Source organism: Papaver somniferum, chromosome 1 (genome assembly GCF_003573695.1).
Source record: "Papaver somniferum cultivar HN1 chromosome 1, ASM357369v1, whole genome shotgun sequence".
NCBI lineage: Eukaryota > Viridiplantae > Streptophyta > Magnoliopsida > Ranunculales > Papaveraceae > Papaver > Papaver somniferum.
The window spans coordinates 7,659,812-7,678,584 of record NC_039358.1 but is presented as its reverse complement, the minus strand read 5'-3'; the positions used below and the strand labels follow the sequence as shown (position 1 = coordinate 7,678,584).

Here is an 18,773-nt window from a genome sequence, read left to right as displayed (position 1 = left end):
AGCCGCACCATGCGCCAATGAAAACCCTTGGTCCCACCATGCCAAGCCAACCGCGCCTTGCCTTGGCCCCAACCATGTTAGCCGCACCATGCGCCAATGGCATGCCAAACCCTTGGCCCCACCATGCCAAGCAACCGCACCTTTTTTTGGTCCCACCATGCCAAGCCGTACGTACCAACCCTTGGCCCCACCATGCCAAACCCTTATGCAATGTTTAACCACCACTTCTTTCTATGTTCCTTTAAATGGAGTGCCTGGTGATAAATTCTTTGTATCCAGAGGTCTCCGTCAGGGAGACCCTCTTTCCCCATATCTTTTTATTATCTGCATTGAAATTCTGTCTAAACTTTTTTTTAAAGCTGGGGATGATAAAAAAAAATCTGGGATTAGAGCCACTAAAACAGCTCCCCCTGTCTCTCACCTGTTTTCCGTTGACGACTGTTTCATTTTCTCTAAAGCTAGTCTTTCTGAAGCTAAAAATATTGTGAACATTCTCAATTTTTTTGGGGAAATGACTGGACAAGTCATTAGCTTTCAAAAATAAGAGATTTATTTTACCTCTAAGATTCCTAATAAACATTGTAAAATTATCTCCAAAATTCTTAAGGTTAGAAAAATCTGTAAAAATGATAAGTATCTCGTAACTCCTCTTTTTTTTTACAGAAATAAAGTTAACAACTTTGAACCTTTTCTTAATAAATGCTACGCCTCTCTGTAAGGTTGGATTGGCAAGATGTTCAATCACGCTGGCCGAATTGTTTTAATTAAAATTGTGCTCAGTGTTTATCCAAATCACCAAATGCGGTGCTTAGCTTTTCCTAAGCAAACTTTAGATAATCTAGACAAAGTTCAAATAGACTTCTGGTGGCAAAAGAAAAACAAAAAGAAATGTTAAGCCTGGCCTAGTATTACGAAAGAGGTTAGACAGAGAGGTTTAGGGATTAGAATACCTCATAAACATAACCTCGCTTTAATCACCAAGATGGCCTGGAGATTGATCTACAACCAAGATCAATTGTGGGCTAAAATTCTTAAACATAAATACTTCAGAAAAACGAGAAAATATAGAATTTCTTGGATTTGGTCTAGTATTAGGAAAGGTCTAGAAGTCATAAAATCTAACTGTATTTGGCAAGTGAATAATGAAAATGATATTGATATCTGGTCTGATCTCTGACTCCCTAATCAGTCTGTTTTACTTAGACCGATTAATCTTGATGATAGCATTCCTAAAACTGTAAACGATCTGATTGACATTAATGGAAATTGGGATATGAACATTATTTTTTCTAAATATATTGATAAATCTGCGCAGATGCTATCAACTCTATAACTATCAATCTAGACAAACATAATAGGATCATATGACCTTCAATCAGATCAGAAGAACTTACAACAAAATCTTCTTAGTAATTTCTCACTAAACTTAAAATTGATAAAGATGAAGCTATCTTCTGGAAACAAATTTGGGGTTTAAACATAATGCCTAAAGTTAATATGTTTTGTTGGAAAAAAAATTTGGGTGCTCTTTCTTTAGGTCGTAAAATGTCTAGATATGTTAAAGATGTGAATCCTTTCTGTCTCCTTTGTGACTATCATACTCTAGATGATGAAATGCATTTGTTTGTTAACTGCACTTTTACAAAAAAAAAGTTTGGGATTATTTTGGTTTTAAGAACATCTATAATTATAAAGGTCGTGGTGTTTTCCGTTGGTTTAAATTTTGGATGAACAATAAAAAATTTAAAGCCAATCATGATAAAATCTCTTTTATTATTTGGTCCATTCGAAAATTCAGAAATCGCCTTAACTTTGATAAGATATTTCCAAAGCCACAAAAGTTAATTGATATCAGTAATGCCACTCACCAGAATTACTCTAATACTCTATCGCTGACAGAGATGTTTGTAACGATAGTAATGTTGATGGCTTCAGAGAATTTGACTGGTTTATATATTTTTATGCATCATTTATGGAATCTGATTTCACTAAAGGTTATGCGATCTCTATTCTGGATAAAACAGGAAAGGAACTGTCAAGCCACCCTTAGAAGCTGAAGCTAAAGCAGGAATTGAAGCTCTTAGATGGATGAAGGATTTGGATCTCAACAACTGCTGCTTAATCAATGATTGTTGGACGCTATTATTGGATAAATAAATCCTGAAGACTACCCTGGAGCGCTCAAAATAGCATCGACAGATGCAAACTTTGATTTAGAAGATAGGCTTACCAAGGAAATTAGAGCTAAGAAAATTAAATACTTCACCATAGAGAATATAGAATGTCTAGTCTTGAAAATTTGATTTTCTTGTAAAGGACTAATCTTATATTAGATCCCATCATCTGTGATGTGAACTTTCCTTTATAAATAAATAAATAAAAATCTTCTTATCAAAAAAAAAGGAGAAAAAAACTTGATAAATGTCATATCATAAAGGGCCAGAAAACTGCAACTACCAATGAAGAAGGAATCAGGTGGCTTCAAACCATCAGCCTCCTCTACATCACGGAGCTTTTACCACCATATATGTGCTTATGAAACATGCGAAGCTTTTTCATGACAACAAAAGTTTATTGCGAGACGAGGCGCAAGCCAGTGGGTTTCCATTCCTACATGTTTTATTTAGCCTCCCAATTTAGGGGCAACCCATTGGGAAAATGGAAAACCTCTGCCATCTTGTATTACCTCCATTTGTAGGTAGTCAAAGGTCAAAGCCTTTGGTTGCATTGGATTGAAAGAGACAGGAAGAGGCATGGTTCGATGCAGTGAAAGGTCGAGTGACTCAAGTCTTTGTTTGCCAAAATATTTGTTTATTACCGACCTGCCGGAGTATTTCTGGCTTCCTAGACTGCTCCTGCAAATCCTTGTTTGCTAAAATATTTGTTTATTACGGGCCGGCCCAAGGATTTCTGGCTTCCTAGACTGCTCCTGCAAACAATAATCAGACCAAGCCTAAGAGCCACAAAGACTCTGATGGATTCGAACCATTATCCTCTTCAAGCCTTTTGAACTCTTCACCATTTTAAGCCTTTTGAACTCTTCACCATTTTGAGCTTCTGAGTCCAGACTAACCAAATTGGCTGATAGTAAACGAGCTACTGCAAAATCCATCCAAATATTGTTAAAGATTAATAATAGACATGTAACCATGTAAGCCCATAAAGATATTTAGCTATTAAAGATCCGTTTAAACGCAGTGGAAGGAAAGTGACTCGAGTCGAGTCTTTGTTTGCCCCCCTTGCCTTACCTGCCTGACATGTATTTCCAGCTTCCTTAACTGCTCCTGCAAACAGTAACCAAAGAAAGCCTAGGAGCCACAGTAGCATGGACGGACTCGGATGGATTCGAACCATCATCCTCTGCAAACAACCTTAGAGGTTTGAGCGCTCTTACCATTTGAGCTTACGAGTCCAATAGTTCAATGACTAACCAACAGTTAATTCTATGTAAGCCCGATGGACTAACCAATAGTAAATTTTATGTAAGCCCAAAAAATCGAGATGACAATCGTCCGTTTAGCTGATAAATTAATTTTATGTAAGCCCAAAAAATAGACATAACAGTCAGCTGTTTAGCTGATTAACGAGCCACTGCAAAATCCATCCAAGAAATTTTGTTAACAATTTGTAATAACTAATAGCGTAATAGCTATTACTTCAAAGGTAGTCTAATGTTTTAGAAATCAAAAACAGCCAGAACATAAAAATACTTGAGCAGAACCTTCACAAGCAAAAAAAACAAATTCTCTATATCCAGGTAAATTACCAAAAGCACAAACTTCTAATCAAGACCACTTGCAAAATTTTAACCTTGTTTACCAGCCTTTACCAGACCAATTGATACATGAATTGGTCTGCCAGCAATACAAGAACAAGAACATAAGTCTGCACAAGAGCAGAGGTATACCAGCCAACACTCCACAGCACTTGAACTTCAGGCAGTTCAACAGATACCAGATTAGTGACACTTTTGGATGAGATGCCAACTAGCTTCCAGCAGTTGCCATTGATTGACACATTCTTATCTGTTCAAGAACAATAATAATATACAAACACACAAACTTTTGATAACATTATACCACTAGTTCCAAGCCTGCTCCTGAAAGATACTCGAATAATAATATTCTATTCAAAGCTAACAGAATATTATAACTGAAACCACCCAGCTTCAAGTGCTTATAATCAACAAATGCTTCAAGCTTCAACAACGGATCAACCTTTCAAAGTACATAAGACTTGCAATGTTCAATTACCCACAGGGCTACAATTCTTCCCTTGTTTCAGCATGACTCCCACAAACTTGCTTTTTTCCACAACAAAATAAAGCAACAATTATGACTTATAACACAAATGTTCTTTTATTTTCCACAACAAAATAAAGCAACAATTATGACTTATAACCTACACAAACGTTCCTTTATCACAATTGAACTAATAAGAACTAATAAATATGAATTACAGAACTTAAACCCTCAAAAAGATAAGAGATTATTCATTACTTGATTAACTTGATTAATATTGAAAATTAAACAAATAGAGCAAGAAATAGACAAAACATAAATCTAATAAGTTTGGTGAATGAGTGCACTGCACATTGATAAGCTTCGCAAGTCGCTGAGCTTCAGAAAAAACAATATTGCAGTTTAAATTGGTCAGGTACGCTTTGGGATCCAAGTGTTCTTTGAACCCAACTAGTTTCAATTCAAACAGATTTTGGTCATTGAAAAATAATAATAACTGAGCTCATGTTGGCAGCTAACAAATCCACATCAACTACTTCTAGAGTGATCTAATAGAACAAAATCTTAAAGTAATGAACTTGTAAATCTAATAACTTCAAAAGCTGAATAATGAACTTGCAACAAATAAGTTTATTAAGAAAGTTGCTGTGCGGCAGGAAAAATGATATTGCAATTTAAATTGGTACGGTACACTTTGGTGTGTTTTGAACCTAACTAATTTCAATTCAAACAGATTTTGAGCATAAATAATAATACCTGAGCTCAATTAAATTTACGTTGACTACTTCTTTAAAGTGATCTAATAGTACGAAATCTTAAAGTAAGAATCAAATTAAGTGCGGGTATTTTGTTGTATGTACCTTGAGCTGAAACTGCAGCGTTGCTGTGAAATTCCTTGTGACTCATCACCGGTGGGATTGGATAATCGTTATTGTTGAGACAATTTAAGTATCGTAGCAAAAGATCGACACCACAGACAAACAACAAGGGAGAACCCGGGCAAAAAAGACCCCGTACGAACTCCCCTGCAAAAACCACAAATCAATTTTTTTTATTAGGGTTTGGTTGACCTGCCAAGCAAGCGCACCTGTCATGGCAAAGGTCGGGATGACAAAGAAGATCCGACACACAATACTCTGTACATAGAGATTTTGCATCGATCTCTTTCACATCTCATCTTTTAACCTCAAATCCTCACCAATCTATCATCAATCAATCAACAAATCAGCAAGCCTCTGGATCTTTCTCTTTACATCATGAATGAACAATTTCTGATTATACACCGTACCGATTCACCTCTGCTTTCTCATCTGAAACCAAGATCCAACTTCTACACCAAAGAAACATATGAACAGAACTGCCCATCTTAATTGATAGAATCCTCGCCATCAAATCACCTGCAAAACCAAAAACGAGAGAGACCACAAACAATCTAAAATCGTTCTTTAAGAAATATAAATCGAGGAAAAACTGAGAATTTCAACGGAAAAACGACTTGGAAAACCAGATCTGAAAAGGGAGAACCTAATGAAATCTTTTAAAAGTTGTATCAAACTTTCGATATTCTATAGATCTAGAGAATCGACATACAAAGAGATGAGATCTGAGAAAACAATTTAAGAAATTCAAAGGAAACAGGCAGAGCCGCAGAGAGGAGGAAAGCAGAGAAACTGAAAAACAGAATAATGTATTTACAAAGAAGAGAAAAACCCAAATTTATTGAAACCCTAAAACGGATAAACGGATGTGATTAAAAGGTATTGTTGGGAATTAAAGGACGAGATCAAAACAACGAATTTTGTGTTGGTTTCTTGCTTTTTATTGTCGGTTGAGTATTCTTTGTTTCCAACGTGATCACACGTTACACGCCACATGTATTTGCCTCAATATCAATAATGGACCACCTTGTGTTTTATGACCGTTCGTTTTTCTGCCTGGATAGCACCACGGGCCACGGCAATAAAGTCGGTCTAATCTTTATGTTTCTCTTATTTTGAATTCATTCTTACGGCAGTGCTATTCCGGCTCCTCCGATACACCCCACATTAGGTGAACGATGAATCCTAAACCTGGATGTTTGATTTAGATAGGAGAGGTAACCTATTATAGGGGCTGAAGAAATCAATAGAGAGACGTATAATAGGATAAAAAAAAGGTCATTGCATGGTAATTTCAAGTGTTTATATAAAAAAATTGATAATGACTAATTAACCCTTACATAGTTTAGTGTTGATAATTTAGTTTCACTTAAATTTACTTTAAACCAAAATAAAATCAGATTTTAGAGTTCGAAAAAAAGTGTAGAGGAGAAGAAAAGAAAAAAAAATTGTGGTATTTGTGAAACCCTGGGTTTTAATTCACTCAACCAAAATGAGCGATTCCAGTGACAAATTTGAGATGGGTGAATCTCTCTATATGATGGACAAAACAAATACTATATACCTCTTGATGGAGATCCAGATATGGAGTATTTGTCAGATGGTAGAGATATTTTAACCTAAAGTGAAGGTCAATCTCAATCAATTAAAGAAATTAACCAAGAAAGTGAAGAACCAGTGTCTAAAAATGACCAAGTATACTTCTAAATTAGTTCCAACTAGTTTTTCACCCGTGCGATGCACGGGTATTTTTTTTTTGTTTATGCTCGGAAAGGGGTAACAAATGAGCAACCATTACATTATCCTTACAAATAAATAATCAATAAACCTTAGTTTGTGTTCAAGAACATAAAAATGAACCCAAAAAGTGCTAAAAAAAATTTAGTTGGTCATCAGATTATTCGTTTCTCTGTATCCTTTACAAATGTTATGATATTTCTGTTCTAGAATCGGTATGATTCTAACCTCAGAAAATTTCCAATTATTCCCTACCCAAAAAAGACCAAGTTATCCTTATCCTTGAAAAACACTTGTTGCTCACCTCCTAAATGATAGGGAATGCGTTTACTTGGATCGCGATTCTGGATATAGATGTATGAATTTTTGTTATACGTCTCCCAGCTATATATTTATATTCGTTTAATTCTTGTCACAAAATCCTCCAACATGACTCTGCTGATACTTGGCGAAAATCCAAATAATCACTTGCTTAATCGATAACCTTTTCCGCATTCCAAGATTTGGGTATTTTGGTTTTTCTTTCCATTTAATTCGGCAAAAAGTCTATTTGAACCGAGAAGAAAAATTATGGCAAGACCACTCCTCACAAAACTCTTAGTGGGACCCACCATAAGTGGCCCCCTGCTAACTCCACGTGGGCGGAGCCCACCCCATGTGGGGGGAGGGGGGGTTCCATAGTCTAAAAATTTGATTCATACAGAACCACTGTTAATTCGGTTTCTTTCTTTTTTTGGACTTTTTTTCTCAATGATAGTCGTCCTCTCCTGTTGAAGTGTGCATCGAATTGACACAATCAAGTCTATGACCACTGGTTAAAGAAATCTACTTCATGCTTATGAGCATACACATTATTCTTGCACCTCCGATAAACTGGATACCCATTTACATCGACCGTTATCCCATATACCCATTATCCTTACGTGGGGTTCCTTTAGATAGTGTTTCGAACACTTTTTGTTTCTCTTGCATTTTTAGTTTGGTTTGTTAATTCCAAAAGGCCCATGCACCATGACCAATCAACAACTTTTTGCCCACCTGTAACCATTTTTTTGTTAGGTATCTCTGTCAATATTAATACGATTTATTTATGATGGAGCCTGTGATTTTTTCCTTTTATTCAGACATAAAAAGAATGTGCATGCGGAAATCCTATGTTTTGAAATTCGATTGTATATATTGATGCACATCAAAGGGGCAAGATCAAGTCACTGCTGAAACAAACAATAAAAGGTACTTACTTATTTTGATCCATCAGATTCCATGCCTAAATAAATGCTTAGTGAGACTCATAAACCTCAAAACTTGCAGTTATCTACAAATAACTATCAATAGACAACAACAACCTAATTTACTGGATGTATACAAAGCTAAAATGTATACCAAAAAAATCTAAAACATACTTGCAGTCACCGTCCCAAAATGCTTATTCCACAGAGATCTTTCATCATCTCCTTTAAATTCAAATTAAAAACTCTACCCACAATATCTGGTCTATCATCTCCACGTTGTCCAGGAATCAGTACAGCTCACTCTGGATCTCAAACCACTTTGGATTGCAAGTGAACGTTAGAAATATATCGGGTGGGTCCTTACATCTACAGATTGCAGTTCCATCTTGATAATGTTCTATCATGTATATTGGACTACCTGTAAAAGCGGAAGGCAATACAATTCTCTTTCCATTAGTTTCTCCATCAGTGTCTCCTCTTATTAATGCATCTTGTGATTTGCAATACAACTCAGCCCGAACAGTGTTTTGATCATTTCCTATAAGCATGCATACACATCAACTTCATATTGCCGTAAAAAACGGCCACCCCTTATTAGTGTCTGACCCCCACCTTTGCAACCTTATTTTTATGTCACTGACGGTTTATTTATTTATAGCTAGTTCTAGATCCAGTCGTGGATTTTTCAGTGTCACTACTGATTGCAAATTTCCTACACACACATTACATTAGTGCATTTATTTATTTTTTCTTTCCTCTCTTATGGGTTCAAAACTCTCTCGGTGACATGTTTCTCTTTTGTCTAGCAATAGATGAATTTAATGCACAGAATTCCAACCTGTACCCAAATCATGGTTCGGTATGACACCTAACGGCATACCTCTTAGCTCAGTTGGACACAAAAATGCTTAGAAATAAACACTTGCATCCGAGTTTTCGGTATGCACTTTTCGTCTTCCCTTGTCTCTCCTCTCCAAATATCACACACATATGTTGATTTAATTTTGCTTATTCCACAGTTACCGGCATGATTCTACGTGTTCAAATGATTTATTTGAGTATTTTCCTACTACATGAATCAAGATTCAACAAAAATGCATTTGTAATAAAATCTGAACCAAAATTTAAAATTTCATGCACACCGCAAATACACATAGATCTTCACCTGCATCCGAGATGAAATATATTCCTCGTCTTCTATTGTTTTTCTTTCCAATATCACACCCATAAGCCGTAAACGATTTATCCTTGCTTCTTTAGGAGTTACTGGCTCTAATATTTAGTCCTTGTACTCGATGATTTTCCTGTTGCATGAATTATTGTATCGTCAAAATAAAATATGAACAAATTTTCTTTACCAATGATCTCTAAAAATCAAAGTGTGTATGCATTTAATTAGGGGAAAGATGTCCTCCACGTTCAACATGATTTATCCCATCAATTTCTACGTCAAGTAAACATCCCACGCTTAGAGAAATCGAAGTATGTTATGATAATCCAAAAATGAGCTTTTGATAAAGTCATTATCTACTAAAAAAAACCCTTAAGATTTTTTTTTCGATCTAGAGTAGATTTATTTCCAAATGAACTATTATCCAAGTTTAGAAAGTCTTCAGATTTTCTTACTGCTTTTAGCCGAAATCATTTTATACAAAGTTTTTACATTTTCTTAATCCTTTTAGCCGAAATCATTTTATTCGAGGCAACAAATATGATACCAAAATTATGTAAATAATGCAACAGTTAGCATGATAATATCTTCTTTTACCTATTTAATCAAGGAAATAAAATGGTGTAAATATTGCAACCGGATATTCTACATGTATCGTTAATGAGAATATTTTATAGATTTTCAAAATCATCAACTTGAAAGAAATATTTTTAATATGGTATTTACCGCAGATATCATTAAATTGTCTGTTGTCTAGGATGAAACCGCACACAATCCTATACCAGATACACACATTTTTCTACACCAAACCAGAGGAAGGTGTTTACTTACCTAGCAGGAACTCACAAGTTTATTGAATTGATAATCATTTCAATCTGGCCACAATATTTGGATTACAATGAGCACAAATCACTTTGTAGAAACACATAGTTTCTCTTTAAATATGATTGAATATATTTTCAAATGAGTGGATCAAGTAGATTGTCAAGCAAGCTACACATTCCAAAAATCTTAAAACCTTGCCCAGAAAATTCAGCCATAACACGTCAGTTCGCCTCCATCGGACCATTTAGCTCCATTATGTGATTGCAATCCCTTTTAAGCACACTAAGGACATATACATCTGTTAAAAAGGATAATAACAATAACAATGCTGGGAGGTTTATATTTCTCAATCTCAATCACAAATATATATACAGAACAGAAACTGGCAACAAATAGGATTTCACGATTATTTTTTCCCTTCAAAAATATTATTATTATTTTTTCTTAATTGAATGATAAAAAAAAGTAATAATTAAATGATTGTTGACAGTAAAAGAAATGCCCATAAACAGAATCAAACCAAGTTGCCTGAAGCCATGTGTAAAAACATTTTTTAAGAAACTACTCCATAATAAAATGTATACCTGGGTAAAAATCATAGGAAACATGGGAAAATAAGAAACAAAGATTACTACATATAGAGAAGAAAAAAGTCCTAGAAGTGAACCAAAAAATTCAATTTCAACAATTCATCAAGCGCTGTGATGATACATCATCAACAACTGCAAAACAAAATCAATAAAAAAAATAAACCTTTAGTGTGATTTTTTATTATTAGGACCACAAAGCCTCATAATGTAAACAAAAAATTACAATCACACAACACAAATAGCACGGAAGAAAACAGTAAAATTTATCACCTTCTAAATACACGGCCTTAAACTATCGCCAACATAAGGAGAAGAGGTACACGATCACCTGCAGGTTAAAAAAACTGAGAAATAAAAAAGCTAAACCGTAGAAACAAAAGAAAAAAAAAAGAAAAAAAAATAGCACGAAGACGATGAGCCCTTACGTTTACTCGATTTCTTTATATAGAGAACATCGAAGTCTATAATTTCCTGAAAGAAAATTATCGGTTTAGAGGAAAAATTTATGGTTTGGGAAACAACACCCGAACTATTTCAGAATTTTCCTAATTTTGAGTAGCCACACTATTCTCAGATCACCGTAATTAATTGTTGGAGATATTTTTGTAATAAAAATATATTACATTGAGTATTTAAATTGCTTCAAATATTTTTATATAAAAAATATATTACATACCAAGAGATCACTAAATAATTTACTTTTCACTTTAGATGTTTTTTTATTTTTAATTATGGTATGAACAAATTTAAGAAAAGCAATATGAAAATGAGAATATTATTTTTTTTATTACTTCAACTTTTGTATGCTTGTATTTTCTTGTGTCTCAATTTGGATTTCGATTTTTCTCTCTATCAATTGTGTATTTTTATAACAATATTTTTTTTAATTAATTGGACAGGATCACTAAAAAGTTTTCATGAAAAAAAAACACAACATTTGATTCAAAGGTTAGTACCCATAACTAACTTAATTTATTTTTTTTAATTCTCATGCAAATGTAATTTCAGTCTTTTAGTTTTAATGAATAGTATGGATTTGTAATTTAGAAAGGAATGATTTTGATGATTGTAAGCGGACATTAGACATTTTTCTTTATTACTTTTTTAATTTATTAGTTACACGATTGATTAATTATATGATTGATGCATGATTGATTACTTTTTTTTGCTAAAATATTGTGATTGTGTGATTATTTCTTGATTTAATATATTTTTGGCAAGATATTTAGTTTTTGAGATATTCTCTTTTGGTAATAAAAGTAATTCCATTTCTATTAAAAAAACAAATCATGTGGACCAGAAAATATTTTCCATTTTTTCTATTAGGCCACGTCAAATAAATTTCCATTAAAAGAATTTGGTGGGGCCAAAATCAACCAGAAGCTCCGATTAACCACGTCGCTCGAAAAAAACTCTGTTTTTATATAGAGAATTAGCTTTTTGTTGCTCAAAATTATCTAAAGTACGTCAAAAAATCAAAACTTTTACATTTTCAAAGATACATACGGTTGGAATTTTTCACGTAACCAACCGTAATTAATAGTTACGGTTCGTAAAAGATGAATTACCAACCGTAACTGGTTAAATTTAGGGAAAACCCAATCGTAGCACCAGTTACGGTTGGTAAACAAATACTCGAGACGAATCGTAACTTAGTTACAGTTATTATGTCGTTCAGTTTTAACCAACCGTAACATATCATGTGCATGATTGTATTTACCGCACTAGTTATGGTTGGTATGTTTAAAATCGAGACTAACCGTAATTTTCTTTACGGTTCATTTGGATTTTAGTTTTGAACCGTAATTTACTTTGTATGTTTTCAAATGATTGCTACGGTTGGAAATGTGAAATTACGGTCGGTTTGATATACTTACGGTTGATATGTTGAAAATCGAGACCAATAGTAGGTTGCTTACGGTTCGTTTTGTACTATGATGTTGAACCGTAACTTATTTACGGTTCGTCTCGCCGCTTTAATTACCAACCGTAACTTGATATATGTTGTCATTTTGTTGCCTCTTTTACACTAATATGGGTATATTTTTGTCCAAGTCGTGGATGTACCTCCCATAATGGATGAACAACATTTAGCAAATGAAATTCTCACTGAAGATTTTACCGTTCACTATTTAACCGACTAGGTTAATAATGAATATATACGTCTTTCATCTTTGGAAAACATTACTAGAAATTTCATATTGATAAATTTGTTTTCTAACTATTTGTTTTTGAACCTATTTTGTAGACATGGAAGGATAAAATGATACAAAGAAATGGGCTAGAGAACGAGGCAATTTGATTATGTGTATTATAGTTCGTAATGGTTTCACTAATGACAACAGCTTTCAAATGGTTTGTGAGTGCAATGGAGAAATAAAAGTCACGCAAAAAAAGGTATCGTGCATGAAGCAAAGACAAAGAGGAAGAATACTACTTTCATTAAGAAGACCCGATGCCCCTTCAAGCTTCAATTTAGAAGGAACGCGACAAAAATGTGGTTTTTGGAGAAAGTTGTATACGGTAGTCATAACCACCTTATACCGGAGAGTTTGCTAACACACCCTTATGTTGGACGCCTTACTGAAGAAAAAGAGATGATTGTAGATTCAATGACCCAAAATCGTATAAAACCCATTGGTATCCTCGCTCACTTAAAGCCAAGAAACCTACAAAATGCTTCTACTTTGTCTAACATCTATAACGCAAGAACAAAATTGAAGAATAAGAAATGGGAACAAAGGAACGAAATGCAACAATTAAGGTATTTGGGTGAGAAACATAATTGCTCGGTTTTCCACGATGAAGATGAGAAAGAAAAAAAAAATTATTGGCTCATCCCGAGTTTGTAAAGTTGGCACGATGCTCTCATCAAATGCTTCTAATGGATTGCACATACAAAACCAACAAGTTTGAGATGTCGTTGTTGAACATTGTCGTGCAAACTTCTACCAATTCTCCTTTTAGTGTTGGTTTTTGCTTCTTGAAAAATGAGCTCGAAGAGAGCTATGCGTGGGCACTAAAACAAGTGAAGTTATTCTACATAGAGGGATATACTAGTCCAAAGGTGATTATTACCGACAAGGAACAAACTTTGTTGAATGCAATAAAGAGGGTTTTCCCGGACGCTCATAACTTTCTTTGCACGTTCCACTTGTGGAATAATATTGAAACTAAGTGCATGCACACTGTCCGTCCAACAAAAAAAATGAGAAATGTAGAGAATAAAGAAATTACTGGTACATCAACAAGAGGAAGCCAAAGAGAAATTTAAGAAGGATGACAAGTTGGCGGAAATAAAATTGGATAGTTTCAAATCGGAGTGGGGAGCCTTGACATATTCTATTACCGTGGATGAATATGAGGATAGAGATCGTATGTCAGTGGCTCATTGGAAAAGAAGTTATCCAAGTGTTGTGAAGTAATTGTTGGATAATTGGTTGGATCCGCATAAAGAGAAGTTTGTAGAGGCGTTCACTAACCAATATAGGCACTTTGACAACCAAGCTATAAGTACGTCGGAGTCATCTCACAACCTGTTGAAGAAGAAATTTCATAGTTCTAATAGTGGGTTAATTACAGTATTTGAATCTATGGATGCGTATTTCCGCCGTGAACACGATAGAGTTATGGAGTCTTTTGAAAAAATACGAAGTAAAAAACACACCAAATGGTTAGTGAAAATGCAGGGGTACTACACCACACCCAACTTTTTCGTTTGGCAATATGTATGGACTAAACCTTAATAATATTCCGAGAATAAAAACTCAATCAAATAATAATACTAAGGAGTTAATGTTTTTTCCTCAAATCAACCAGCAAATCAAACATATAGAAATATATGAGCCTAATCGATGTGGGAAATACTTGGACGGTACCAAAGACCAATATCCTAGATCAATCAAAGTCATAACCAACAAATAAGGTCGAATTTATCAACCATGATTGATTAACGCATAATCTGTGATGTTTCAATTATAAAGATAAACAATATAACGCGGAAAAGAAATAACACAGAAAACCAGAAATGTTGTTCACGAGGAAACCACAAATGCAGAAAAATCCCGGGACCTAGTCCAGAATAAACACACACTTATTATAAGCTGCTACACCGATTTCCTAATACCTATTCAGACTAGATGTAATACCTGCTTCAGCTGTATTCAAGTACTTGTAAAACTCCTAGCAGAACACCGATTCTCTTTAGGAATTCTTCTCATAAATCTTCTAGCAGATTACAAATTCTCTTTAGAAGTTATTTTCGAAAATTTTCTGGAAGAATACAATTCTCGTCAGAAGAATCTTCTAGCAGAATATTAGTTCTCTTTAGAATATGCAACTGTTAGAGAACTGCTCGGTCGAACTCGCAAGCGTTGCTATCTCAAGCTTGTTTGTCAAGTTTAGTTTCCAAAACCATAAGTCTTGATATCTAGTCTACTTATAGCTAAGTCTCGGATTAGGATAGAAAGTGTATTTGAGCATTAGACTTCACGACGTTCATCGATTGAAAACGAATAACTACTAAGGGGAGCTTGTGGAACTTCATAAACAAAAGGTATGTGGAGACTTGAACTCGTCTATCACTCAAAAGTATATCTACTCTATCTCTTATTTGAGACAAAAGTCGTATAGCTATATAGACTTCAATTATGCACATTTGATATTTCGAGCCGAGTTTAACTCGTTTACATATTGTTAGAGCATTGCTCGGTTGAAATCGTATGCACTGCTATCTCAAGCATGTTTGTCAATGTTAGTGATCAAAACTATAAGTCTTGATTTCTATCCTATTTATAGATGTCCCAGACTAGGATATAGATAGTGTAGTTGAGCTCAGATCTCTCGGCGTTCATCCCTTGAAGACGAAGAACTACTAAGGAAAGCTTGTGGAACTTCTTCGACAAAAGGTATGTGGATACTTGAACTCATCTATCACTTGTAAAGTCTATTTCTACTATATCCTATATTGAGATATAAGTCGTGTTACGATATAGTTTTCCCTATACACACTTGAGATTTCGATCTAAATATATCTCGCTTACATATTTATCGAAATATGTGTTGGTAAGATTTCGCTTCGACCAAGTTCATCTTATATCATGATAAAATTTCTGAGTAACATCTTAAATAGTTTGTGTGATACAATCATTTAATGTATGCTTGGAATGTTTCGATAATGATTATTTCAATATCTTGAAAATTGCTTTGATGCTAATAGTGTGTGAAAACGACTATTGTCATTATAGAAGAATGTTTCAATGATTGAAATTAAGAGTTGATGATGTAACCATCTTTGGATATAATCATATATAATGTGTTCACACATTAGTGTATAAATCCATAAACCGGGAACCAAGAGTATGCATATGTGTGTATACAAAATTGGTGAAGGAGACAAGATAAGTATGCGTACTCGTACGCATACTGGCAGAAGTTTTCGAACCGAAAATATATATTGAGTTTGGGAATTACAAACTCCTAAACTAGTTACCTTAAGTATGCATACCCGTACGCATACTTGCGGAAGTTTTTGAACCGAAAATTTATGCCGAGTTTGAAAACTTAACAAACTCAAAATCCGGTTACTGAAGTACGCATACCCAGACGCATACTTAGGCTGGTTACTTTGTCAAATCGGTCAGTTCATGAACATAAACATTTAAATCATAAGGAATGCAATCTTTGCAAACCGTGGCTATAATGTTCATGATTGATTCAAGTGAATCAAACCGATTTGGTTTCGATTGTGTTTTCTATGCAATTGAAAAACTCTTTAACTAGTTTCATTTGAGTCATTTGAACTAGTTATGGTTAAGATGTATAAGGTTGATATGAGAGTAATCATATGGCTAACCTCGGTTAAATATTTGTGAACCAACCTGGTGTACACGTTTATGTACGGTTAATAAACCTAAATGAGGGTACATTTCATTTGTGTGTAACAAGCTAAGTTTGATCAAACGGTTGAAAGATATTATCTTGGTTGAATCAGGTTTTTCATCTAACGGTGAATATTGAATGCTTTGTTACCAAGGTAACTTGGATTGCAAATCCTGATTTGAAAACTATATAAAGGAGAACTTTAGCAACTTGGAAACCTAATCCCCACATCTCATGTGTGTTACTAGTTTCATAACTAGAGTCGATTCTCCTTTAACCTTAGGTTTCTTCTCGAGACCCTGTAGGTTAACGACTTGAAGATTTCATTGGGATTGTGAAGCCAGACCCAACTATCCTTTGTAGTTGCGTGATCTGATCTTGCTGCTTCTATCTTGTTTAGTGCAATTGAAATAATTGTCTCGAGATTTTATATCTCCGATAGGAAATATAGAAAAGTAATCACAAAAAAACTTCGTCTCATCGTTTGTGATTCCACAATAACTTGCTTCGCTGGTCGATTAAGTTTATTGTGAGGTGATTGATAATTCTAGGCTGTTCTTCGGGAATATAAGTTTGGGTTATCAATTGGTTCCCGTTCACCTTGATTTATCAAAACACGGAACAAAAACTCTTGGGTATTTCTGTGGGAGACATATTTATTCAATCTTATAGACTTTTCTGTGTGAGACAAGTTTATCTATCAAGTCTTCGACTTTGGGTCGTAGCAACTATTAGCTGTGGGTGAGATCAGCTAAGGGAATCAAGTTCATAGTATCCTGATGGGATCATAGACGTAAGGAGCGCAACAGTACCTTGAATCAGTGTGAGATTGATTAGGGTTCAAATACAGTCCAGTCCGAAGTTAATTGGTAGTAGGATAATGTCTGTAGCGACTTAATACAGTGTGGTGTTCAATCTGGACTAGGTTCCGGGGTTTTTATGCATTTGCGGTTTCCTCGTTAACAAAATACTGGTTTCTATGTTATTTCTTTTCCGCATTATATTTTGTTATATAATTTAAATATCACAGGTTGTGCATTAAGATCAATCAATTAGAATATCCAACTTTGGGTTGTTGATTTACATTGATTGACACTTGAACATTGGTCTTTGGTATTGTTCAAGTTACTCCTCTTATTCAATCGGGCTCGCAGATTTCTATTTGCTGATTGCGGATTGAATTAAGAGTTACAGATATTAATCTCTTTGATATACTTTATTCTAGATTGAGTCTGTCTGTCTAGTTGATTCTCTAGAAAGTGTATTGGAGTAAGTCCTCTCATATTTCGAAACGTATTATTGGGTGTGGTTGTTAAACCCCCGCATTTTCAATTGCTATCAGAGAAGGCTAACACATTAAAGACCTTATAAGTTTGTGTTTGTAGCAATCTGTGTTCTGGGGACCTAAGAAGTATCTCTTAAGATAACGCATATTATATGTCTTCCAAAGGTTCAGATTACTCCAAAAGTCTTGGGTTTTCCTCAAAGGATAACTCCTTAGTAAATTCTTCCGAATTCCGAGGGAAAAACAAGATTTGTGAGATCATATCAGAATCCGAAATGGAACTCACTAGATCGTTAAAAAAATCGGATAATATCATTGATATTCAAGTTTTTTAAATTATGACTCTTGAAGAAAAAATGATCTACTTATTGATGAACTTGAGAAATCCCTTGAAAGCGAACGTGAACTATATTGCTATATTAAATCTCTCTCTAATAATATCGAAAAACTGATTCAACAAACTACTCTACAGCATGAAAAAATTAGTTCTCTTGAAGATACGGTTAGGAAAGACTCAATTAGAGAAAAACGTTTAACAAAGATCATTCATCAAAAATAAACAACTATCGTGTTGAAAAAGAGAAACTTGTTGCATCTCTGCAACTTGCCCGAGAACAGTAACGCCTTAAAAAGGGAAAACTCTATTGTGATGATTAAGTCATCTTCTACACCTTCTCCTGATACTCACAAGGTTTTACCTAGTGTAAAGAAAAATCCCTACAAGGAAGTACCTACTGAGAATCACTTGCAAAATGTGCATGTGAAGGATGAAGTTTTGGATCAAGGCAATCATGTCTCAATTCCACGATGTTGTTCCTTTTGTGGGAAAAAGAATCACTATGATCTTCATTGTTTTGTCAGAAGGAAACAAATTTCTAATCTTCATAATTTGCTTCTTTCTACTGTCAATGGAGTCAACTGTCTGACAGCATCT

At 34.5% G+C, this 18,773-nt stretch overlaps 2 long non-coding RNA genes across 3 annotated transcripts; both read right to left on the bottom strand.

The window, feature by feature from the left end:
* Positions 1–2,565: 2,565 nt before the first annotated feature.
* Positions 2,566–5,934, bottom strand: LOC113278823. 2 transcript variants are annotated; one of them, XR_003325634.1, is made up of 3 exons: positions 5,102–5,934; positions 3,249–4,303; positions 2,566–3,099 (listed from the first exon to the last, which is right to left on the bottom strand). It is a non-coding gene; the product is annotated as an uncharacterized LOC113278823 (long non-coding RNA). The 2 variants fall into 2 exon arrangements; XR_003325633.1 differs by having other exon boundaries at positions 2,566–3,360; positions 3,467–4,303.
* Positions 5,935–9,122: 3,188 nt separating this feature from the next.
* Positions 9,123–11,045, bottom strand: LOC113325359. Its single transcript, XR_003348004.1, has 2 exons — positions 10,945–11,045; positions 9,123–10,806 (listed from the first exon to the last, which is right to left on the bottom strand). It is a non-coding gene; the product is annotated as an uncharacterized LOC113325359 (long non-coding RNA).
* Positions 11,046–18,773: the final 7,728 nt, after the last annotated feature.